At 47.0% G+C, this 26,206-nt stretch overlaps 1 protein-coding gene across 1 annotated transcript in view; it reads left to right on the forward strand.

Annotated features, from left to right (window-relative positions):
• The window catches only part of LOC134988777 (transient receptor potential cation channel subfamily M member 2-like), a 448,705-nt gene that overhangs the window by 337,410 nt on the left and 85,089 nt on the right, over nt 1-26,206 (forward strand). The gene's annotated exons all lie outside the window — the stretch shown is intronic.

Below are 26,206 nucleotides of genomic sequence, written 5' to 3' on the forward strand. Positions count from 1 at the left end.
CATGCAGCACCTGACACACAGCAGCACCTGACACACACACACACACACGCAGCACCTGACACACACACACACACACGCAGCACCTGACACACACACACGCAGACATGCAGCACCTGACAGGCACACACACAGACATGCAGCACCTGACACACGCAGACATGCAGCACGTGACACACACATGCAGCACCTGACAGACACACACACATACACACGCAGCACCTGACAGACACACACACACACAGACGCAGACATGCAGCACCTGACACACACGCAGCGCCTGACACACACACACACAGCACCTGACACACACACACACACACACAGACATGCCGCACCTGACACACACACGCAGCGCCTGACACACACACACACACACACACACACACAGACATGCCGCACCTGACACACCCACACACATACAGACATGCAGCACCTGACACACACACACACAGGCAGCACCTGACACACATATATACATGTGGCATTTAACGCACACACGCACAGCACCTGACACACAATCATATACACTCAGAGCACCTAACACACACATACACTTGCAGTACCTCACACACACTCGTATACACACGCAGCACCTGCTACTCACACATATATACACATGCAGCACCTGCCACTCCCACATACATGAACAGCACCTAACACACACATATATACATGCAGCACCTGACACACACATACACGCGCAGCACCTGACAGTCACACACATACAGATGCGACACCTGACACAAACACATACACGCTCAACACCTGACACCCACGTGGCAGCTGACGCATACAAATGCAGCACCTGAGATACACACATATATACACGTGCAGCACCTGAGACACACACACACACGTATGTACACGCGTGGCTCCAGGCACACACATACGTACGTACACACGTGGCACTTGACACACACACACACGTACCCGCGCGGCACCTGACACACACACACACGTACGTACGTACGTACGTACACGTGTGGCACCTGACACACACACACGTATGCACACGCGTGGCTGCTGACACACACACACATGTACGTACACGCGCGGCTCCTGGCACACACACACACACACGTACACGCACGACACCTGACACACACGTACGTACACGCACGGCACCTGACACACACGTACATACTAGTGATGATGGGTTCGGTTTGTCGGAATCCGAACCCCCCAAACTTCACCCATTTTACACGGGTCCGAGGCAGGTTTGAACCTTCCCGCCTTGCTCGGCTAACCCGAGCGCGCCCGAACGTCATCATCCCGCTGTCGGATTCTCGAGAGATTCGGATGTCTGCATTCTTGGACATGGAACCCTTTTCAGTCCGTTTGGTCCGGGTGTTCGGTTTGTTGTTTTGCCAAGTACGTGGATTTAATCTGGAACCTGGATCAGGTGAGTATAATTATCTTTTATTTTCAGTTACCCGTGGATTCTACATGGAGAAGAGGACCGACTGCTTCATGTCAACATAGGTAAGTATGTGTGTGTCGGCAGGTGTGAAATAAAGTTTTACTTTCACGGTGTCTGTCTCCTGTTTTTATTTGGGTATTTTTTTCCCAGTAGAACTACAGGTACCAGCGGGCCTGTTTTTTGTGGTTCTCCAAGTACCCGCTTGCGGGGAAGACTTGCTGGGACTTGTAGTACTACTGGAAAAAACAATATTCTTTCAATTTTCTCAAGGCTATCAGCCTCCCATCCGCAGCCCTTGGATGGGGGGGACAGCCTCTGGCTTCACCTCTGGCCCTTGGTGGCTGGGGACCCCTTGATTAAAGGGGTCCCCACTCCCCTAGGGTACCCCGGCCAGGGGTGACTAGTTGGATATTTAATGCCACGGCCGCAGGGCACTGTATAAAAGTGACCCCCGGCTGTGGCATTATCTGTCCAGCTAGTGGAGCCCGATGCTGGTGTAAAAAATACGGAGGACCCCTACTCTTTTTGTCCCCCATATTTTTTGCACCAGGCGCAGAGCCCGGTGCTGGTTTTAAAAATACGGGGGATCCCCTGTCCGTTTTTCCCCCGGATTTTTAGAACCAGAACCGGCTCGAAGAGCCCGAGGCTGGTTATGCTTTAAGGAGGGACCCCACGCAATTTTTTTTTCCGGGTTTTTCACATTTCACATTCCATTTAAAAAAAAATAATAATCTTTTAAAAAATATATAAATAATACTTGTGCCTCCAAAAAAGACAAACCAAGTACCTAATCCCTTCTAATATAAATAGATATGCTATTACCAAAAAAGAAAACTGACACCACGCACTCGCACGTACAAGCAATGCATTTCACGCCTACCTCCAGCCTCAGTCACAGGCTGCTGCCACCTACCCCCCTCCCTGCATCAGCTGCAAAGGCAGCAAAATATTTTGACCAAAGTCTAAAGGCCCATACACATTAAACGATGTCACTCTGTGAGCGACATTGTCTGATGTTTCCCCCTCCTGGGCCGGCCGGCGGCCGACTGTACACACTGAGCGATATGACCGCTCATATCGCTCAGTGACGTCACGACAGTCCACATCCTTCATGCATGACCTACCGACAGCGACGATTGTTGCCGACCTGCGGGGCCGCGCATCGTTCGTCGCTGGCAGCATACACACTTAACGATAAAACGAGCGACGTCGCTCAAGGAGGGGGAAAATGAGCGACGTTGCTCATTAAATCGTTAAGTGTGTATGGACCTTAAACAATTCGGTTTGGTTAATAAAATAATTTTGCACAGAACAGTGATGTTATACAAACATTTTCATTAAACATTTAAAAAAATCAAATGTTTATTCTTACAGTGAAATTTTACATTTCTGAATAAAATAAATTAATTTAAAAAAAGCGATGAAATTCCATAGACAAAAAACCTTACGGTTTCACATGTCCCATTAAGGCTTCTTAGACATGATCGAAATTTCAGAAACCTGAAATCGGTCGCAAGGCGAATTTAGCAGAGTTACACACGCTAAGCCTACGCCTACTGGGAGTGTATCTTAGCTTCTTAAAATTGCGACCGATGTATTCGCAATATTGCGATTACAAACTACTTAGCAGTTTTACAGTAGCTCCAGACTTACTCTGCCTGTGCGATCAGTTCAGTGCTTGTCGTTCCTGGTTTGACGTTATAAACACACCCAGCGTTCGCCCAGACACTCCCCCGTTTCTCCGGCCACTCCTGCGTTTTTCCTGGAAACGGTAGCGTTTTCATCCACACGCCCATAAAACGCCGTGTTTCCGCCCAGTAACACCCATTTCCTGTCAATCACACTACGATCGCCGGAGCGAAGAAAAAGCCGTGAGTAAAAATCCTTTCTGCATAGCAAAATTACTTGGCGCAGTCGCAGTGCGAACATTGCGCATGCGTACTAAGCGGATTTTCATTGCGATGCGATGAAAAAGAACGAGCGAACGACTCGGAATGAGGGCCCCTGTTGTAACTCTTCCACTCAAACTCCAAAAAGCAATGAAATTCCGATCATTAAGGCTGACGCCTTAATGGACGTGTTCCTTGCGCAATACAGATATGGTATGCCATCACAGCCTGTGGGTAAGTGCAGATTCAGCACTCTCACAGAGTGAGATTGCTGTCACTCACACAATGGTGGAGCTGCTAATTCACAGATTTGTGTGCTCATTGGAATACACACATGCAGTCTATGCAACTGAAGGTCTGAGCGGAAGACAAAGCTGCTCAGATGAGGTAAGAGTGTTGTTGATTGGAGGGAGGAGAGCGGTGTGGATGGGGGAACAGAAGTGTGTGGATAGAGGGAACACTAAGCAGCACCGATGGGGGGGACAAAGAAACACAGGGGTAATTCAGACCGCAGCAGCAATCGCTGTCTGAATTAGTTTGTGAGGTGTGCACGTGCAATGGCCGCACTGCGCGTGCGTACCCCAGGAGCCCAGTGAGATGGGGGCATGGTCTGCACAACGGAGGCGTTTCCGGACCACTGGGGGGTGGGCTGTAGCGGTTATTCCCCTGCCAAGAGCGCAGGATCCACAAAATTTACCTTCAGGATGTCAGCTACATGAATAGGGTAAGAGTGGTGTGGATAGGGGGTAGATTAAGCAGCAAGTATGGGAAGGGAGACAGAGCGGTGCAGATGGAGGAAATGGTGCAGATGGGTTGAAAACACTGGCATGGATGGGTAGAAAACTGGTGCAGATGGGAGAGAAGATAGTGTGCATGTACTGAAGGAGGCAGAGTGACGTTGAAGAAGGAAACACTGAGCAGCACAGAGAGAAGGAAACGGTGGTACAGACAAGGCACAGGTGGGGAAAGACAGATGGTGCAGATAAGTTAGTACAGACTAGCACAGATGGGAGAACACAGCATTACGGATTGGGGAAAACAGAGCAGCATGGGGGTGTATAGGGGAAGTAAGTGTAGATGCATAGACCGTAGATGGTGTATTATAGTTTTAGCAATTAACCAAGATGTTTGAGGGAGCTAAATGTGTATACTAAGTGAGATGGATGTATGGAGTTAGAAGGATGTTGTAACAAGGTGGCATTGTTGTGGTGACCGAATGGGATGGTTGTGTGCACTGTGTGGGATGGGAGCACCACAAAACCGCTCAGACCTTCAGTTGCATAGACTGCATGTGTGTATTCCAATGAGCACACAAATCTGTGAATTAGCAGCTCCACCATTGTGTGAGTGACAGCAATCTCACTCTGTGAGAGTGCTGAATCTGCACTTACCCACAGGCTGTTATGGCATACCATATCTGTATTGCGCAAGGAACACGTCCATTAAGGCGTCAGCCTTAATGATCGGAATTTCATTGCTTTTTGGAGTTTGAGTGGAAGAGTTACAACAGGTTTCTGAAATTTCGATCATGTCTAAGTAGCCTTAATGGGACATGTGAAACCGTAAGGTTTTTTGTCTATGGAATATATATATATATATGTATATATATATATATATATATATATATATATATATATATGTGTGTGTATATATATATATATATATCTATGTATATGTGTGTGTGTATATATATATATATATGTGTGTATATATATATATATATATATATATATATTCTGCCTTCTCTATTAGGGGCCCCACTCTCTTAAGTGCCCCGGGCCCCTCATGGTCTTAATCCGGCTCTGTCCTCTACTGACTACGAGAAAAGGATTTACCGGTAGGTAACCAAAATCCTATTTTCTCTTACGTCCTAGAGGATGCGGGGTCCACATTAGTAACATGGGATGTACCAAAGCTCCCAGAACTGGAGGGAGAGCGCGGAGGCTCCTGCAGAACTGATTGACTGAACTTCAGATCATCAGAGGCCAAAGTATTGAACTTGTAGAATTTAGTAAACGTGTTCGACCCAGACCAAGTTGCCGCTCGGCAAAGTTGTAATACCGAGACACCCCGGGCAGCCACCCAGGAAGAACCCACCTTACGAGTAGAGTGGGCCTTAACAGATTTTGGACACGGCAATCCTGCCGTAGAATAAGCATGCTGGATAGTGAACCTAATCCAGTGAGATATATTCTGCTTTGAAGGAGGACACCCAATTTTCTTGGGATCATACAGGACAAACAAAGAGTTCGATTTCCTGTGATGAGCAGTCCTCTTCACATAGATTCTCAAAGCCCTCACAACATCCAAGGACTTTGACGAAATTGAGGAGTCAGTAGCCACTGGTACCACAATAGGTTGGTTGGTTGATATGAAATGCCGACACAATCTTTGGAAGAAACTGCTGATGTGTCCGGAGCTCAGCTCTATCTTCGTGGAATATCAAGTAAGGGCTTTTACAGCACAAAGCCCCCAATTCTGACACACGTCTAGCAGAAGCTAAGGCCAACAACGTGACAGCCTTCATTGTAAGAAATTTGACCTTAACCTCCTGTAGAGGATCAAACAAGTCCGAATGGAGAAACTGCAACACCACGTTAAGGTCCCAAGGTGCCGTAGGCGGTACAAAGGGAGGTTGGATGTGCAGAACTCCCTTCAAAAAGGTCTGAGCCTCAGGGAGGGCAGCCAATTGTTTCTGGAAGAAAATGGACAGGGCTGAAATTTGGACCTTCACAGATCCCAACCTTAGGCCAATATCCACACCTGCTTGCAGGAAGAGGAGAAAACATCCGAGTTGAAACTCCACCGCAGGAAACTTCTTGGATTCACACCAAGAGACATATTTCTTCCAAATACGATGGTAATGTTTAGACGTCACCCCTTTCCTAGCCTGTATCAGGGTAGGAATTACCTTCTTCGAAAAGCCCTTCCGAGCTAGTATCAGGCGTTCAACCTCCATGCCGTCAAGCGTAGCCACGGTAAGTCTTGATAGGCGAACGGCCCCTGCTGCAGCAGGTCCTCCCAAAGAAGAAGATGCCTCGGCTCTTCCTGCAAGAGATTCAGAATGTCCGCGCACCAAGCCCTCCTTGGCCAGTATGGAGCAATGAGGATCGCTCAAACTCTTGTACTCCTTACGAGCTTTAAAACTCTTGGAATGAGTGGGAGTGGTGGAAACACGTACACTGACTGGAACACCCACGGAGACACCAGGGTGTCCACTGCAACTGCTTGTGGGTCCCTCAACCGGGAACAATAGCATCAAAGCGTCTTGTTGAGATGAGAGGCCAACATGTCTATTTGTGGTAACCCCCAAAGGTCTGTTATTTCCTTGAACACCTCCGGTTGGAGGCCCCACTCCCCCGAATGGAGATTGTGTCTGCTGAGGAAGTCTGCTTCCCAGTTGTCCACTCCCGGAATGAAGATTGCAGAGAGCGCCAACGCGTGTTTTTCTGCCCAGAGGATGATTCCTGTCACTTCTGACATCGCAGCTCTGCTTTTCGTTCCACCCTGTCGGTTTATGTAAACCACCATCGTTACATTGGGGGTCATTGCGAGTTGTTCGCTTGTTATTTTTTTCTCGCAACGGAGCGATTATGTTAGGGTCTCCTGCCCTGTGCTGCCACGTCGTCATGGCAACCGGGAGACAAGTGCTAGTGGTGTAACCTGAGCGCAGCTGATACTCCGGTTCGGGTCTTTTGCTGTGCAGTGGTTATAGGCTCTGTGCACGGCAGGGGATCCGGTGCTGGTTTTTGTGCTCACAGTCTGTGAGGTCTGAGTGGGGCGTGGACAGCACCTGCTTTATAAGGCCTCTTTTCAGGGTAAGCAGATGCTGCTGAATCTTTGTTGGTTAGTCAGTTCATGAAAGTTAGCCAGTACTGTGTAGCTTTGTATTTGTTTGTTGCTTACTGCAAATAGGCCTGGGGATTTGGTATTACACTCTGCCAATCCAGACCTAGCAGTAAGACTGGAGTCAGTCGTTTAGCTTGCTGGGGTTCTGTTACTACTCTGTGAACTTAGCAAGTTTGCGGCTGTATTCTAAGACTTGCCTGTCTAATCCTGTCTCACTGTGCTAGGTGTCAGGGGTCAGTTTAGTGGCAGTAAGCTAAAACCTGTGCACTGCAAGTGAGAATTAGGATTGTGGAGATTCTCCTTGTGTCTATCATTCCATCTCTGACCAAGGAGTTTACTGCCACACCCGTTGGTAACCCTTTAGGGTTTTGCTGTTGCCCTTAGCAACAGCATTTCGGGTTCTCTACGTATTAAAACACAACATCTTGCTTTTCCATCTGAGCAGTTCTAATACAAGGGAGATACCCAGTTCCTTAGCCTCTGGGCTTCTCTGTTCACTTTGTGTGTATTTTGTTACCCTATCACCTTCTGTGTACATTATGTCATATCCCCCAGTTTGTCTGTGAGTCCATCTGTTTTGCATAACAGTTCAAACACCAGTACATTCCTGCAGACACTGGAGTGCATAACAGTTCTGACACCAGTACTTTCCTGCAGGCACTGGTGTGCATAACATATTCAGCAGCCTAATACTCCTGTTGAAATTTTGTGGGAATATGGAGCATACCCCTCAAAATACGTTGCAACAGGTGGTCGATCAGGTGCAGGTCCTGACTCGACAATTTAATGATTTGTCCATTAAAATGCACACCTCCCAGGCTGCTGGCGGAGCTCCCGCAGCAGCAGCACCTGCAGGGGTTAAGGAGCCGAAAGTAAATCTCCCGGATCGTTTTTCTGGAGATCGCTCGCAGTTCTTTTGTTTCAAGGAGAGCTGCAAGCTATACTTCCGGCTTAGGCCTCAGTCTTCTGGGTCGGAGATTCAGCGGGTGGGCATAGTGATTTCCTTGCTACAAGGAGACCCACAGGTCTGGGCATATGGGTTGCAGCCTGACTGTCCTTCGCTTAAAAGTGTTGATGCTTTTTTTACGGCACTGGGCATGTTGTATGATGACCCTGACAAGACGGCCTCAGCCGAGGCTCAGATTTCGATCCTTAAGCAAGGGCGAAGGCCAGTTGAGGTTTACTGTACGGAGTTTCGGAGGTTGGCCCATGATACCCAGTGGAATGACCCAGCCCTGAGACACCAGTACCGAAGAGGTCTTTCTAACCAGATAAAGGACCAACTGGTACAATATCCCTTGCCTGATAGCTTGGATCAGCTCATGCAGTTATCCATCCGGGTGGATAGACGGCTGAGAGAGCGTAGGCTTGAAAGGGAGACTGAGATTTCCTTCCTTCCCAAGGGAACCTCAGACTCTGAGGAATTTTCTGAGGAGCCTATGCAGATTGGGGCTACCCGCCTCTCCTCGCGTGAGAAGACGCGGAGGAGACAGCAGGGGTTGTGTTTGTACTGTGGGAATAAAGGTCATGTGGTAGTATCATGCCCAGAAAAGCCGGAAAACTTCAGGGCCTGAGGGTGATGGGAAATATCCTGTCAGGCCAGAAGTCAGAATTTCCCAAGAAGACTTTTATCATTCCGGTGACCTTGAAGATCCTCGGTCAAACTGTCAAGACTGAGGCCTTTGTGGACAGTGGGGCCGACGGGGTTTTTATGGACCGCCAATTCGCCCTGAAACACTCTGTTCCCTTAGTACCCTTGGCATCGGAAATTGAGATTTGTGGGTTAAACGGGGAACCATTATCCCAAGGTAAAATTACCTCTTGCACTAGCCAGATTTCTTTGTTTATTGGAGCCACACACTCTGAAAAATTGTCCTTTTATGTGACTGTCTGTACTTTTGCCCCATTGGTGTTGGGGTTACCCTGGTTAAGGGCCCACAATCCTCAATTTGACTGGGTCTCTGGGGAGATTCTTAATTGGGGTACTGATTGTTTCAGGAGTTGCTTGAGCCTTCCAGTCAGGCTCTCGCAGCTAAGTTTGCCAGGATTGCCAGGGTGTTATGTAGATTTTGCGGACGTGTTCTCCAAAAAAGTTGCAGAGGTACTACCTCCCCATCGCCCCTATGACTGTGCCATTGATTTGTTGCCAAATGCTAAGCTTCCCAAGAGCAGGTTGTACTCCCTGTCACGTCCTGAGACTCAGGCTATGGCAGAGTACATTCAGGAGAACTTGGCTAAGGGATTTATCAGACCTTCACAGTCTCCAGTTGGGTCGGGGTTCTTCTTCGTGGGTAAAAAGGACGGTTCGTTGCGACCCTGCATCGACTTCAGGGAATTGAACCGTATCACGATTAAAAACTCATACCCACTGCCTCTCATTTCGGTCTTGTTTGACCAGCTTCGTACTGCCACCATTTTTTCTAAGATTGACCTACGCGGTGCGTACAATCTAATCCGAATAAGAGAGGGGGATGAATGGAAGACTGCCTTTAATACCCACTCAGGGCATTATGAATATTTGGTGATGCCTTTTGGGCTCTGTAATGCCCCGGCAGTCTTCCAGGATTTCATGAATGATGTGCTCAGGGAATATTTGGATAGATTCTTAGTTGTATACTTAGATGACATCCTAATCTTCTCCCATTCCCTGGAGGAACATCGGAAGCATGTACGCTTAGTCCTCCAGAAACTCAGAGACCACCGGCTTGGGGCGAAGCTGGAGAAGTGCGAATTTGAAGTTCAGCAAATCGCATTTCTAGGATATATTATCTCCCCAGAAGGTTTCCAAATGGAGGGTTCCAAGGTACAGGCAGTCCTGGATTGGGTGCAGCCCACTAGTTTGAAGGCGCTTCAGCGTTTCCTGGGCTTTGCGAATTTTTATAGACGATTTATCGCTGGATTTTCGTCTATAGTGGCGCCCTTGGTGGCACTCACTAAGAAAGGGGCGGATGTTGCTCACTGGTCTTGTGAGGCTAAAGCGGCTTTTGCCCGTCTCAAAAGGGCATTTGTTTCGGCCAAGGTGCTGCGACACCCAGATCCAGAGCGTCCTTTTGTGGTGGAGGTGGATGCCTCTGAGATGGGTATTGGGGCAGTGCTTTCTCAGATGGGAGTGTCTGATAATCGCCTTCATCCCTGTGCTTACTTTTCCCATAAATTTTCGCCTGCCGAGATGAATTATGACGTGGGTAACCGGGAATTGTTGGCTATTAAGGATGCACTCGAGGAGTGGAGACACTGGCTTGAGGGGGCTAAGTTTGTGGTCTCAATTCTCACTGACCATAAGAATCTGGCATATTTAGAGTCAGCGAAGCGTCTCAATGCCAGGCAGGCACGATGGGCTTTGTTTTTTGCTCGCTTTAATTTTTTGATAACATATCGCCCTGGGTCAAAAAACATCAAGGCTGATGCGCTCTCGCGGAGTTTTGCTCCAATCCAGGAGACCACCGAGGAGCCGTTGCCCATTGTTTCCCCATCATGTATTAAAGTGGGCATTACCCAGGACCTCTTATCATTAGTCCTTAGAGCACAGGAGCAGGCTCCTCCAGACCTTCCGGTAGGTCTTTTGTTTGTGCCTCCTAGGTTAAGACAGCGAGTGTTCCTGGAATTCCATGCCAAGAAGTCGGCAGGTCACCCGGGTATTGCCAGAACTCGGGAGTTGCTATCTAGGGCGGTGTGGTGGCCCTCGGTGGCTAAGGATGTGGATCAGTGGGTTCGGGCATGTGACATCTGTACCCGAAATAAGACTCCTAGAGGGGTTCCTGTTGGCCCATTACATCCACTCTCTATCCCATCTAAGCCATGGACCCACATTTCAATGGATTTTGTGGTGGACTTGCCCAAATCCTCGGGGATGACAGCCATCTGGGTTGTCGTTGACAGGTTTTCGAAGATGGCGCACTTCGTTCCACTGGTTGGGCTGCCATCAGCCAGACGCCTGTCTGAATTATTTATGCTGCATGTTGTGCGTCTCCACGGGTTGCCACTTGATGTGGTCTCTGACCGCGGATCCCAGTTTGTGGCCAAATTCTGGAGGGCATTTTGTTCCGATCTCCAGATTTCTGTCAGCTTGTCGTCAGGCTACCATCCGCAGTCTAATGGGCAGACTGAAAAGGTGAACCAGTCCTTGGAGCAGTTCCTCAGGTGTTATGTCTCCAAGTGTCAGACTGACTGGGTTGCTCATCTGTCCATGGCGGAGTTTGCCTATAACAACGCGGCTCACTCTGCTACAGGGATCTCTCCCTTCCTTTGTGTGTATGGGCATCATCCTAAGGCCAATTCTTTTGACCCCCTGGACTCCACGCCTGGTGGTTCCTCTGTGGTTTCGGTCCTTAGAGGTATTTGGCGGAAAGTGAAGAAAGCCCTTGTGTCTGTGTCATTAGTGACCAAAAGGGTTTTTGATAAGCGGAAAAGACCCTGCAGCTTCAAATTAGGAGACTTCGTCTGGTTGTCTACCAAGAATTTGAAGTTGAGACAGCCATCTCATAAGTTAGGGCCCCGGTTCATCGGCCCTTATAAGATCACCAGGGTTATCAATCCGGTGGCATTTCAGTTAGATCTGCCCCGTTCTTTGGGTATCAATAAAACATTTCATTGTTCCCTTTTAAAACGGGCGATTAGTAATCCTTCTTCCAGTGGAAGACCTTCCCCTCTTCTGATACGTGGCCAGTGGGAGTTTGTTGTTGAAAGGATTCTTGACTCCAAGGTGGTTCGGGGTCGGCTGTCATTTTTGGTGCACTGGAAGGGGTATGGCCCGGAGGAGCGGTCGTGGGTGCGCAGTTGTGATCTTCATGCCCCCAGACTGATACGCTCTTTCTTCTCGCAGTTCCCCGATAAACCCGGTGGTAGGGGTTCTTTGACCCCTCGTCAGAGGGGGGGTACTGTTAGGGTCTCCTGCCCTGTGCTGCCACGTCGTCATGGCAACCGGGAGACAAGTGCTAGTGGTGTAACCTGAGCGCAGCTGATACTCCGGTTCGGGTCTTTTGCTGTGCAGTGGTTATAGGCTCTGTGCACGGCAGGGGATCCGGTGCTGGTTTTTGTGCTCACAGTCTGTGAGGTCTGAGTGGGGCGTGGACAGCACCTGCTTTATAAGGCCTCTTTTCAGGGTAAGCAGATGCTGCTGAATCTTTGTTGGTTAGTCAGTTCATGAAAGTTAGCCAGTACTGTGTAGCTTTGTATTTGTTTGTTGCTTACTGCAAATAGGCCTGGGGATTTGGTATTACACTTTGCCAATCCAGACCTAGCAGTAAGACTGGAGTCAGTTGTTTAGCTTGCTGGGGTTCTGTTACTACTCTGTGAACTTAGCAAGTTTGCGGCTGTATTCTAAGACTTGCCTGTCTAATCCTGTCTCACTGTGCTAGGTGTCAGGGGTCAGTTTAGTGGCAGTAAGCTAAAACCTGTGCACTGCAAGTGAGAATTAGGATTGTGGAGATTCTCCTTGTGTCTATCATTCCATCTCTGACCAAGGAGTTTACTGCCACACCCGTTGGTAACCCTTTAGGGTTTTGCTGTTGCCCTTAGCAACAGCATTTCGGGTTCTCTACGTATTAAAACACAACATCTTGCTTTTCCATCTGAGCAGTTCTAATACAAGGGAGATACCCAGTTCCTTAGCCTCTGGGCTTCTCTGTTCACTTTGTGTGTATTTTGTTACCCTATCACCTTCTGTGTACATTATGTCATATCCCCCAGTTTGTCTGTGAGTCCATCTGTTTTGCATAACAGTTCAAACACCAGTACATTCCTGCAGACACTGGAGTGCATAACAGTTCTGACACCAGTACTTTCCTGCAGGCACTGGTGTGCATAACAGATTAGTCGCTAATGCACATGCGCAATGTCCGCAGTGCGACTGCGCCAAGTAAATTTGCTATGCAGTTAGGTATTTTACTCATGGCATTACAAGGTTTTTTTCTTCGTTCTGGTGATCGTAATGTGATTGACAGGAAGTGGGTGTTTCTGGGCAGAAACTGGCCGTTTTATGGGTGTGTGCAAAAAAACGCTACCGTTTCTGGGAAAAACACGGGAGTGGCTGGAGAAACGGAGGAGTGTCTGGGCGAACGCTGGGTGTGTTTTTGACGTCAAACCAGGAACGACAAGCACTGAACTGATCGCAGATGCTGAGTAAGTGTGGAGCTACTCAGAAACTGCTAAGAAGTGTCTATTCGCAATTTTGAGAATCTTTGTTCGCAATTTTGATAAGCTAAGATTCACTCCCAGTAGGTGGCGGCTTAGCGTGTGCAAAGCTGCTAAAAGCAGCTTGCGAGCGAACAACTCAGAATGAGGGCCATTGTCCGACTGTACTTGAATGGCCCGATTTCTTAGAAGATGGGCCGACTGAAAAAGACCATTGTAGATGGCTCTTAGTTCCAGGATGTTGCTCGACAGTCCGGATTCAAGACTTGACCACATACCTTGGATGTTTTCCCTTGAGTGACTGTGCACCAGCCCCGGAGGCTCACATCATTGGTTAGAAGGACCCAGTCCTGAATCCCGAACCTGCTGTCCTCCAGAAGGTGAGGCAATTGGAGCCACCAGAGGAGTGAAATCCTGGCCTTTGGCGACAGACGAATTCTCTGGTGCATGTGTAGATGAGATCCTGACCACCTGTCCAGGAGATCCAGTTGGAAGGCCCGAGCATGGAACCTCCCATACTGGAGAGCCTCGTAAGAGGCCACCATCTTCCCCAAAATGAACCGACACCCGGGCTGGCTTAAGGACATCCCGGACCATTGTGTGTATCACCAACCTCCAGGTTGGTTCCAAATGAGATTATGGAAGGTTCAGAATCCAACCGTGAACTCTGAGTAGGCGGGTTGTGACTACAATGGACTGCTACAGGTCCTCCTTGGATGATGACTTTATCAGTAGATCGTCCAGATACGGAATGATGTTTACCCCGTTTTCGGAATAGAACCATCATCTCCGCCATCACTGTTGTCCGGATTTGGGAGAAATAATTCCACACCGGAGAGGTGGCTTTTTTGGTCGTATGGCCAGGCATCACAATGGGCTTCTTCATCCCACGGACAACAGGTGTCACCCCCGGTGCCTAACTTAAACAAACAACATCACCATCAGAATCCTCATCGTCAACTTACTCCTCAGTGCCAGCAACACCCATATCCTCATCCTGGTATACTTCAACAGTGACATCTTCAATTTCAATATCAGAAACTGGACTGTGGGTGCTCCTTCCAGCACTTGCAGGGGGCGTGCAATGGTGGAAGGAGCCACCTCTTGCCGTCCAGTGTTAGGAAGGTCAGTCATCTCAACCGCCGACACACTTGGACTCTCCTTGGGGATTTGTGATATCTCAGAACACACAGTTCTTTGCTGTGCTTTTTCCAGCTTAACTCTTATAATTTTTCTAGAGGGAGGATTAGGGATTCCATCATCATGTGAAGCTGAACCACTAGCCATGAACATAGGTCAGGGCCTCAGCCGTTCCTTGCCACTCCGTGTCATAAATGGCATATTCGCAAGTTTACGTTTACATTTATTTTTTTGGGGTCTTTTTACTGAACTTTGGCTTTTTGAATTTTCATGCCCTCTACAATCACATTGGGCATCGGCCTTGGCAGACAACATTGATGGCATTCCATCGTCTAGGTCATGGCTAGTAACAGCAGCTTCAGCACTAGGAGAAAGTGGTTCTTGATCTTTCCCTATTAACTCCTGCAAATGTTTGTTCTCCATTATTTTTCTGGATTTATATAACACAATATGCGGCACAAGACAGCATACCCCTACACCTCACAGGACAAACCCTGTAAAATTATTTGATTTAAATATTAATTATCCCTTTATTTGGAGTAAATAACATACAACACAGGACAGCACCACTGAATTTATATGGCAGCACCACTGGACTGGATTTATACGGAATTATATGGATTTATATGGAATTATACGGCAGGATAACTGGAATTATACTCCAGTATTCCGAGAATTATATGGCAGTATCACAGGAATTATATGACAGTATCACAGGAATTATATGGCAGAATCACAGGAATTATACGCCAGTAATCCGAGAATTATACAGCAATATGACAGGAATTATACAGCAATATCATAGGAATTATACGCCAGTATTCCGAGAATTATACGGCAATGTCAAAGGAATTATACGCTAGTATCACGGGAATTATATGGCAGTATGACAGGAATTATACGCCAATATTCCGAGAATTATACGGCAATGTCAAAGGAATTATACCCCAGTATAACGTGAATTATATGTCAGTATCACAGGAATTATATGCCAGTATTCCGAGAATTATACGGCAATGTCACAGGAATTATATGTCAGTATTCCAAGAATTATACGGCAGTATCACAGGAATTATACGCCAATATCATAAGAATGATACAGCAATGTCACAGGAATTATACGCCAGTATAACGTGAATTATACAGCAATATCACGGGAATTATATGGCTTTATCACAGAAATTATATGGCAATATCACGCGAATCATATGCCAGTATCACGGGAATTATATGGCAGTAACACTGGATATATGGCAGCAAAGGACACGACCACTGTGACTGGTCACTGGACTGATGCTGCACAAGACACTTCCCCTGGTCTGATGCAGGACAACACAGCAGAACTGCAAGGGACTTATACAGCAGCCAGCAGCACTGGGGACATATAGCAGCAGAGGACACCAACACTGTGACTGGCTGGACTGATGCAGCACAATACACTGACTACACTGGACTGGACTGATGCAGCACAATACACTGACTACACTGGACTGGACTGATGCAGCACAATACGCTGACTACACTGGACTGGACTGATGCAGCACAATACACTGACTACACTGGACTGGAGTGATGCAGCACAATACACTGACTACACTGGACTGGACTGATGCAGCACAATACACTGACTACACTGGACTGGACTGATGCAGCACAATACACTGACTACACTGGACTGGAGTGATGCAGCACAATACTCTGACTGCACTGGACTGGATGGATGCAGCACAATACACTGACTACACTGGACTGGAGTGATGCAGCACAATACACTGACTACACTGGACTGGACGGATGCAGCACAATACACTGACTACACTGGACTGGAGTGATGCAGCACAATACACTGACTACACTGGACTGGACTGATGCAGCACAATACACTGACTACACTGGACTGGAGTGATGCAGCACAATACACTGACTACACTGGAGTGATGCAGCACAATACACTGACTACACTGGACTGGACTGATGCAGCACAATACACTGACTACACTGGACTGGACTGATGCAGCACAGTACACTGACTACACTGGACTGGAGTGATGCAGCACAATACACTGACTACACTGGACTGGACTGATGCAGCACAATACACTGACTACACTGGACTGGAGTGATGCAGCACAATACACTGACTACACTGGAGTGATGCAGCACAATACACTGACTACACTGGACTGGACTGATGCAGCACAATACACTGACTACACTGGACTGGACTGATGCAGCACAGTACACTGACTACACTGGACTGGAGTGATGCAGCACAATACACTGACTACACTGGATTGGACTGATGCAGCACAATACACTGACTACACTGGACTGGAGTGATGCAGCACAATACACTGACTACACTGGACTGGACTGATGCAGCACAACACAGCACAAGACTCGCCACCCCACTTTCCCACCCCCTCACAGACACTGAGGACGGAGACATGTCCTCTCACTACACTCTCCGAGACTGGAGTGAAAATGGCCGCGACGCGCGGCTCCTTATATGGAATCCAAATCCCGCAAGAATTCAACAGCAAGATGATGACGTTTTGCCTCGTTCTGGTTTCTGAGTGAGCCGGTAAAACACGAGCCTGACTCGGAACCGGGCTCAGAGCGTGAAGTTCGGTACGATTCGGTTCTCTGAGAGCCGAACCTGCTCATATCTAGTATATAGCTCTATAGCTGCGCTGTATGTGTATATAGATCTGTAGCCGTGCTGTATATGTATGTAGCTCTATAGCTGCGCTGTATGTGTATATAGATCTGTAGCCGTGCTTTATGTGTATATAGATCTGTAGCCGCGCTGTATATGTGTATATAGATCTATAGCCGCACTGTATGTGTATATAGATCTATAGCTGCGCTGTATGTATATATAGATCTATAGCCGCACTGTATGTGTATATAGATCTATAGCCGCGCTGTATGTATATATATATATCTATAGCCGCACTGTATGTGTATATAGCTCTATAGCTGCACTGTATGAGTATATAGCTCTATGCCGCACTGTATGTGTATATAGATCTATAGCTGCGCTGTATGTGTATATAGATCTATAGCAGAGCTGTATGTGTATATAGCTCTATAGCTGTGCTGTATGTGTATATAGATCTGTAGCCACGCTGTATATGTATATAGCTCTATAGCCGCGCTCTGTGTATATAGATCTATAGCCACGCAGTTGTGTATATAGCTCTATAGCCACGCACTGTGTAGATAGATCTATAGCTGCGCTCTGTGTATATAGATCTATAGCCGCACTGTATGTGTATATAGATCTATAGCTGCACTGTATATGTATATAGATCTATAGCCGCACTGTACGTGTATATAGATCTATATCCATGCTCTGTGTATATAGATCTATAGCCGCACACTGTGTATATATTTCCGTGACCGGACAGTCCCGTACGAAAGCCCTCACCACATTTGCGTCCCATCCCCAGTACACAGAATGGATGTCTAGGTCACACGAGACCTGGCCACATAGGGGATTCCCGCTTACCGTCAGTAACCGCCTGTTACTGACTCCACCCACTGCACAGTGGGCGGGTTTACGCTGCCACCACCAAACTCCTAACCTGTCGTGGCGTTTGGAACCACAGTTCTGCTCTGTATGCGTTGACACACCATATTACCACACCTGTGTGGTATTAACGAATCCCCAAACGTTGCTTGCCCAAGCATAGCACAGTAGCAGGCCGAAGGCGGAGCTTGGAGACGCTGGTTACACCCTGGACAGACAGAAAATGGAGCTAGGTTTCGCCTAGCCCTGCAGGTCACGAGATGAAGCGGTCATCTTTAGGCAGAAGATTTATTTGCAATAGTTCTAAAGAGAACTCTTCCCTATTGCTAGGGGCAACAGTATACAGCAAGATGTTCACAGCAGAATGTAGTTGGTATAATACACTCTGGAGCTCACAGGCCTCCTCTTTTTATACAGTAAAACCACACTACATCTCACGGGGTAGCCCTGAGACCTTTCCATCCAATCAGGATCTCTTACAAAATACAAATAAATTACATTTTAAAGGATATAAGTGCATGAAGCAATTTCCTCCTTCCTGTCACACACAAAGTCCTCGTAATTTAACCCTAAATCTGCACCCTAAATAATGCAGCCAAGGAAATGTTAGATCAAACTGTTGTTAAACAACACACTAGTTTGCATTCATAAAACACAATCTGATTAACATGTTCCTGTCTCATTCACATCTCCATGCAAACCCAGTTTTTGGGCTTACAACAGGAAAGACTGGAAACACAAACAGTCTTCCTCCCAAATCTTCATTTATATTTCAAAGATGTTTGGCCACCAAAAGGCCGGCTTTTTGACACTTACTTGTACATAGCAAGTCTGGAGCTAGGACAATTACTATACGACTTCCTATGCAAAAGGCCTTTTTAGAAACAAAATACCTTGTACTTTTCTCATAAGTGCCCTGTCTGTGCAGTTCTATAACCGTGCAGTCCATCATTCTCCAACTGCGCAATGCGCAGCGATATAACATATGACACGTTATTAAACATATTTGTAATACCCGGTGCCTAGCACCCACAATACATTTTAAAGGTGGCGTCTAGCGCCAGTGCATGTTTAAAAATGGTGCCAAGTGCCCATTGTCCGCATAATGGCGCCGGGCACTTAAGGGGTAACCTGTTCAGTGCTGCAGCCGCTGTTAACCATGTGGCTGGGGGGTCTCTCCGGCCACAAGATCTATAGCCACGCTCTGTGTATATAGATATATAGCTGCGCTGTATGTGTATATAGATCTATAGCTGCACTGTATGTGTATATAGATCTATAGCTGCACTGTATGTGTATATAGATCTATAGCTAGATCTCTGTATGTGTATATAGATCTATAGCCGCTCTCTGTGTATATAGATCTATAGCCGTGCTGTATGTGTATATAGCTCTATAGCCGCGCTGTATGTGTATATAGCTCTATAGCCGCGCTGTATGTGAATATAGATCTATAGCCGCTCTGTATGTGTATATAGATCCATAGCCGTGCTGTATGTGTATATAGATCCATAGCCGCGCTGTATGTGTATATAGATCTATAGCCGCTCTGTATGTGTATATAGATCCATAGCCGCGCTGTATGTGTATATAGATTCATAGCCGCGCTGTATGTGTATATAGATCTATAGCCACGCTGTATGTGTATATAGCTCTATAGCTGCACTGTATGTGAATATAGATCTATATCCGCAATGTATGTGTATATAGCTCTATAGCCGCGCTGTATGTGTATATAGATCTATAGCTGCGCTGTATGTGTATATAGTTCTATAGCCGCACTGTATGTGTATATAGCTCTATAGCCGCACTGTATGTGTATATAGATCTATAGCCGCACAGTATGTGTTTATAGCTCTATAGCTGCACTGTATGTGTATATAGATCTATAGCCGCGCTGTATGTGTATATAGATCTATAGCTGCACTGTATGTGTATATAGATCTATAGCCGCGCTGTATGTGTATATAGATCTATAGCTGCACTGTATGTGTATATAGATCTATAGCCGCGCTGTATGTGTATATAGATCTATAGCTGCACTGTATGTGTATATAGATCTATAGCCGCGCTGTATGTGTATATAGATCTATAGCCGCGCTGTATGTGTATATAGATCTATAGCTGCACTGTATGTGTATATAGATCTATAGCTGCGCTGTATGTGTATATAGATCTATAGCTGCACTGTATGTGTATATAGATCTATAGCCGCACTGTATGTGTATATAGCTCTATAGCTGCACTGTATGTGTATATAGCTCTATAGCTGTGCTGTATGTGTATATAGATCTATAGCCGCACTGTATGTGTATATAGATCTATAGCCGCGCTGTATGTGTATATAGATCTATAGCTGCGCTGTATGTGTATGTAGCTCTATAGCCGCACTGTATGTGTATATAGATCTATAGCCGCACTGTATGTGTATATAGATCTATAGCCGCACTGTATGTGTATATAGATCTATAGCCGCACTGTATGTGTATATAGATCTATAGCTGCACCGTATGTGTATATAGATATATAGCCGCGCTGTATGTGTATATAGCTCTATAGCCGCACTGTATGTGATAGCACAGTAGGCAGTGCGGGTAATTAGGCAGCACCACAGTAAAAATCAGAGTTACTGTATGGTAGACTTACATGGTTAACTCTTTTTCTGCGAGTTACACTGGATTCCACAGGGAAACAGCGGGGTATAGAGATGGATCTGGATCCAGGTACCAACAGGCTAAAACTTTAGGCAGTCCCAGGATGCATTGGGGCCTCCTCTATAACCCTGTCTCCAGGCACTGAGAGGTCAGTTTCGTTAACCAGTCCAATGCAGGAGCAGGTAAGAGAGACGGCAGATGTTAGTCACATAGAACCACATTCTCACTGACAGGAGAAGGTACCAGCGGCTAATGCCATACAAACCCAAAGAAGCTAAGTGCGTCACGGTGGGGGCCCTGTGGAACCTATGTACTGCACAAAAAAGTTAACCATGGTAAGTCTACCATGATTCTTATTTTCTACAGCAGGGTACATAGGGTTTCCACAGGGAATCATCGGGGATGTCCTAAAGCAGTACTCAAGGGAGCCGATGCGCCTGAGTAGATGAGAGAACCAAAGGAAGCATCCTAGGAGGTGAAGGTATCAAAGGCATAGAACCTAAGAAACATGTTCACTGAGACCATGCAGCTGCCTCTCACATTTGTCCTGCGGATGCTCCACGGTGGGCCACCCTAGAAGGTCCAACAGACCAAGTAGAATGGGCCTTAATCAAAGCTGGAAATGGAAGACCAGCTTGCGTATAAGCTAGAGATGTGCACCAGAAATTATTTCGGTTTTGCGTTTTGGTTTTAGATTCGGTTCTGCGGACGTGTTTTGGATTCGGGCACGTTTTGGCAAAACCTCCTTGAAATTTTTTTGTCGGATTCGGGTGTGTTTTGGATTCGGGTGTTTTTTACAAAAACCCCTCAAAAACAGCTTAAATCATAGAATTTGGGGGTAATTTTGATACTATAGTATTATTAACCTCAATTACCTCAATTACTACAATTTTCACTCATTTCCAGTCTTTTTGAACACCTCACACCTCACAACTGGCTCTACAGAGGCAAGATATCCACCTCCTCCTCATCGTCCAACTCCTCACCCCTTTCACTGTGTACATCCTCCTCCTCACAGAGTATTAATTCATCCCCACTGGAATCCACCATCTCAGGTCCCTGTGTACTTTCTGGAGGCAATTGCTGGTGAATATCTCCACAGAGGAATTGATTGTAATTCATTTTGATGAACATAATTTTCTCCACATTTTGTGGAAGTAACCTCGTACGCCGATTGCTGACAAGGTGAGCGGCTGCACTAAACACTCTTTCGGAGTACACACTGGAGGGGGGCAACTTAGGTAAAATGAAGCCAGTTTGTGCAAGGGCCTCCAAATTGCCTTTTTTTCCTGCCAGTATACATATATACTGCCAGTATTTTCTTGCCAGCAAACATAGGTCTGACGTGCCTACTTGGATGCGGTCACTCATATAATCCTCCACCATTCTTTCAATGGTGACAGAATCATATGCAGTGACAGTAGACAACGGCCCTCATTCCGAGTTGTTCGCTCGTTCTTTTTCATCGCATCGCAGTGAAAATCCGCTTAGTACGCATGCGCAAAGTTCGCACTGCGACTGCGCCAAGTAACTTTACTATGAAGAAAGTATTTTTACTCACGGCTTTTTCTTCGCTCCGGCGATAGTAATGTGATTGACAGGAAATGGGTGTTACTGGGCGGAAACACGGCGTTTCAGGGGCGTGTGGCTGAAAACGCAACCGTTTCCGGAAAAAACGCAGGAGTGGCCGGAGAAACGGTGGGAGTGCCTGGGCGAACGCTGGGTGTGTTTGTGACGTCAACCAGGAACGACAAGCACTGAAATGATCGCACAGGCAGAGTAAGTCTGGAGCTACTCAGAAACTGCTAAGTAGTTAGTAATCGCAATATTGCGAATACATCGGTCGCAATTTTAAGAAGCTAAGATTCACTCCCAGTAGGCGGCGGCTTAGCGTGTGTAACTCTGCTAAATTCGCCTTGCGACCGATCAACTCGGAATGAGGGCCAACATGTTAGTAATCGTTATCAGGTCCTTCAGTCCAGGCCAGATGTCAGCACTCGCTCCAGACTGCCCTGCATCACCGCCAGCGGGTGGGCTCGGAATGCTTAGCCTTTTCCTTGCAGCCCCAGTTGCGGGAGAATGTGAAGGAGGAGATGTTGACGGGTCACGTTCCGCTTGACTTGACAAGTGTCTCACAAGCAGGTCTTTGCACCTCTGCAGACTTGTGTCTGCCCCGGAAAGAGAGATACAACGTAGGCTTTAAAACTAGGATCAAGCACGGTGGCCAAAATGTAGTGCTCTGATTTCAACAGATGGACCACCCGTGAATCCTGGTTAAGCGAATTAAGGGCTCCATCCACAAGTCCCACATGCATAGCGGAATCGATCCATTTTAGCTCCTCCTTCAATGTCTCCAGCTTCTTCTGCAGTCATTGAACAGGAGCTTCAACCGTTTTGTGGCATATGAGAAATTCCCTAAGCCCCGGACCTGTCGATTTTGGTCAAAAATGATGAGGGGAATGACCTGACTCTGGCAGTGTCTGAACTGACTCCATGTGTGACAAGTTCAAAGGGTTGCAGAACCTTGCACAACGTTGAAATCATTCTCCACTGCGCTTGAGTCAGGTGCATTCCCCCTCCTTTGCCTATATTGTGGCCAGATGTATATGCTTGAATGGTCTTTTGCTGCTCCTCCATCCCCTGAAGCATATAGAGGGTTGAATTCTACCTCGTTACCACCTCTTGCTTCAGATGATGGCGGGGCAGGTTCAGGAGTGTTTGCTGGTGCTCCAGTCTTCGGCACGCGGTGGCTGAATGTCGAAAGTGGCCTGCAATTCTTCGGGCCATTGACAGCATCTCTTGCACGCCCCTGTCGTTTTTAAAAAAAAAATTCTGCATTACCAAATTCAATGTATGTGCAAAACATGGGACATGCTGGAATTTGCCCACATGTAATGCACGCACTATATTGGTGGCGTTGTCCGATGTCACAAATCCCCAGGAGAGTCCAATTGGGGTAAGCCATTCTGCAATGATGTTCCGCAGTTTCTGTAAGAGGTTGTCAGCTGTGTGCCTCTTATGGAAAGCGGTGATACAAAGCGTAGCCTGCCTAGGAACGAGTTGGCATTTGTGAGATGCTGCTACTGGTGCCGCCGCTGCTGTTCTAGCTGCGGGAGGCAATACATCTACCCAGTGGGCTGTCACAGTCATATAGTCCTGAGTCTGCCCTGCTCCACTTGTCCACATGTCCATGGTTAAGTGGACATTGGGTACAAATGCATTTTTTAGGACACTGGTGAGTCTTTTTCTGAGGTCTGTGTACATTCTCGGTATCGCCTGCCTAGAGAAGTGGAACCTAGATGGTATTTGGTACCGGGGACACACTAACTCAATAAATTGTCTAATTCCCTGTGAACTAACAGTGGATACCAGACACACGTTTAACACCACCCAGGCTGACAAGACCTGAGTTATTTGCTTTGCAGCAGGATGACTGCTGTGATATTTAATCTTCCTCGCAAAGGACTGTTGGACAGTCAATTGCTTACTGGAAGTAGTACAAGTGGTCTCCGACTTCCCCTCTGGGATGCCAATCGACTCCCAGCAGCAACAACAGCAGCAGCGCCAGCAGCAGTAGGCGTTACACTCAAGGATGCATCGGAGGAATCCCAGGCAGGAGAGGACTCGTCAGACTTGCCAGTGACATGGCCTGCAGGACTATTGGCTTTCCTGGGTAAGGTGGAAATTGACACTGAGGGAGTTGGTGGTGTGGTTTGCGTGAGCTTGGTTACAAGAGGAAGGGATTTACTGGTCAGTGGACTGCTTTCGCTGTCACCCAAAGTTTTTGAGCTTGTCACTGACTTATGATGAATGCGCTGCAGGTGACGTATAAGGGAGGATGTTCCGAGGTGGTTAATGTCCTTACCCCTATTTATTACAGCTTGACGAAGGCAACACACGGCTTGATACCTGTTGTCCGCATTTCTGTTAAAATAATTCCACACCGAATACGTGATTTTTTTTGTAATTTGACCAGGCATGTCAATGGCCATATTCCTCCCACGGACAACAGGTGTCTCCCCGGGTGCCTGACTTAAACAAACCACCTCACCATCAGAATCCTCCTGGTCAATTTCCTCCCCAGCGCCAGCAACACCCATATCCTCCTCATCCTGGTGTACTTCAACACTGACATCTTCAATCTGACTATCAGGAACTGGACTGCGGGTGCTCCTTCCAGCACTTGCAGGGGGCGTGCAAATGGTGGAAGGCGCTACCTCTTCCCGTCCAGTGTTGGGAAGGTCAGGCATCGCAACCGACACATTTGGACTCTCCTTGGGGATTTGTGATTTCGAAGATCGCACAGTTCTTTGTTGTGCTTTTGCCGCAAGTCTTTTCTTTTTTCTAGCGAGAGGATGAGTGCTTCCATCCTCATGTGAAGCTGAACCACTAGCCATGAACATAGGCCAGGGCCTCAGCCGTTCCTTGCCACTCCGTGTAGTAAATGGCATATTGGAAAGTTTACGCTTCTCCTCAGACGCTTTTAATTTAGATTTTTGGGTCATTTTACTGAACTTTAGTTTTTTTGATTTTACATGCTCTCTACTATGACATTGGGCATCGGCCTTGGTAGACGACGTTGATGGCATTGAATCGTCTCGGCCATGACTAGTGGCAACAGCTTCAGCACGAGGTGGAAGTGGATCTTGATATTTCCCTATTTTATCCTCCACATTTTTGTTCTCCATTTTTTAATGTGTGGAATTATATGGTAGAAATATATCAATAGCAATGGCCTACTGTACTGTACTATATATGTATACTGTTGGTCACCAAAATGCTGCACTGTAATACTATATATACTGCTCACAAAAATGCAGCACAGATATGGAATGGATACTTGCAGTGACACAGAGCTGCAAGATACAGCAATGGCCTACTGTACTGTACAACTATATACTATTGGCTCATCAAAATGCTGCACTGTACTACTATATATACTGCTCACAAAAATGCAGCACAGATATAGAATGGATACTTGCAGTTACACAGAGCTGCAAGATACAGAAATGGCCTACTGTACTGTACTACTATAAGTATATTTATATACTGGTGGTCTCCAGTCCCCACAATAAAGCACACTGATCAGATATTTGCAGCACACTGAGCACAGATATTTGCAGCACACTGAGCACAGATATGGAGCTTTTCAGGGAGAGAACGCAGCCACGTCCTCTCCGTTCAATCTCCAATGCACGAGTGAAAATGGTGGCGACACGTGGCTCTTTATATAGAATATGAATCTCGCGACAATCCGACAGCGGGATGATGACGTTCGGCCTCGTTCAGGTTAACCGAGCAAGGCGGGAAGATCCGAGGCTGCCTCGGAACCGTGTAAAATGGGTGAAGTTCGGAGGGGTTCGGATCTCGGAGAACCGAACCTGCTCATTTCTAGTATAAGCATGTGCAATCACCATTCTAATCCATCTGGCCAGCGTTTGCTTATTAGCAGGCCAGCCAGTAGGTATAGAGAGCATGCTGTCAATTTTCGCAGACAATACCAAACTGTGTAAGGTTATAAATATGGAGGGGGATGCTGAGTCTCTTCAGAACTTAACTAAACTGGAAGCCTGGGCAGCAAAATGGA

This window comes from Pseudophryne corroboree, chromosome 2 (genome assembly GCF_028390025.1).
Source record: "Pseudophryne corroboree isolate aPseCor3 chromosome 2, aPseCor3.hap2, whole genome shotgun sequence".
In the NCBI taxonomy this organism is placed as follows: domain Eukaryota; kingdom Metazoa; phylum Chordata; class Amphibia; order Anura; family Myobatrachidae; genus Pseudophryne; species Pseudophryne corroboree.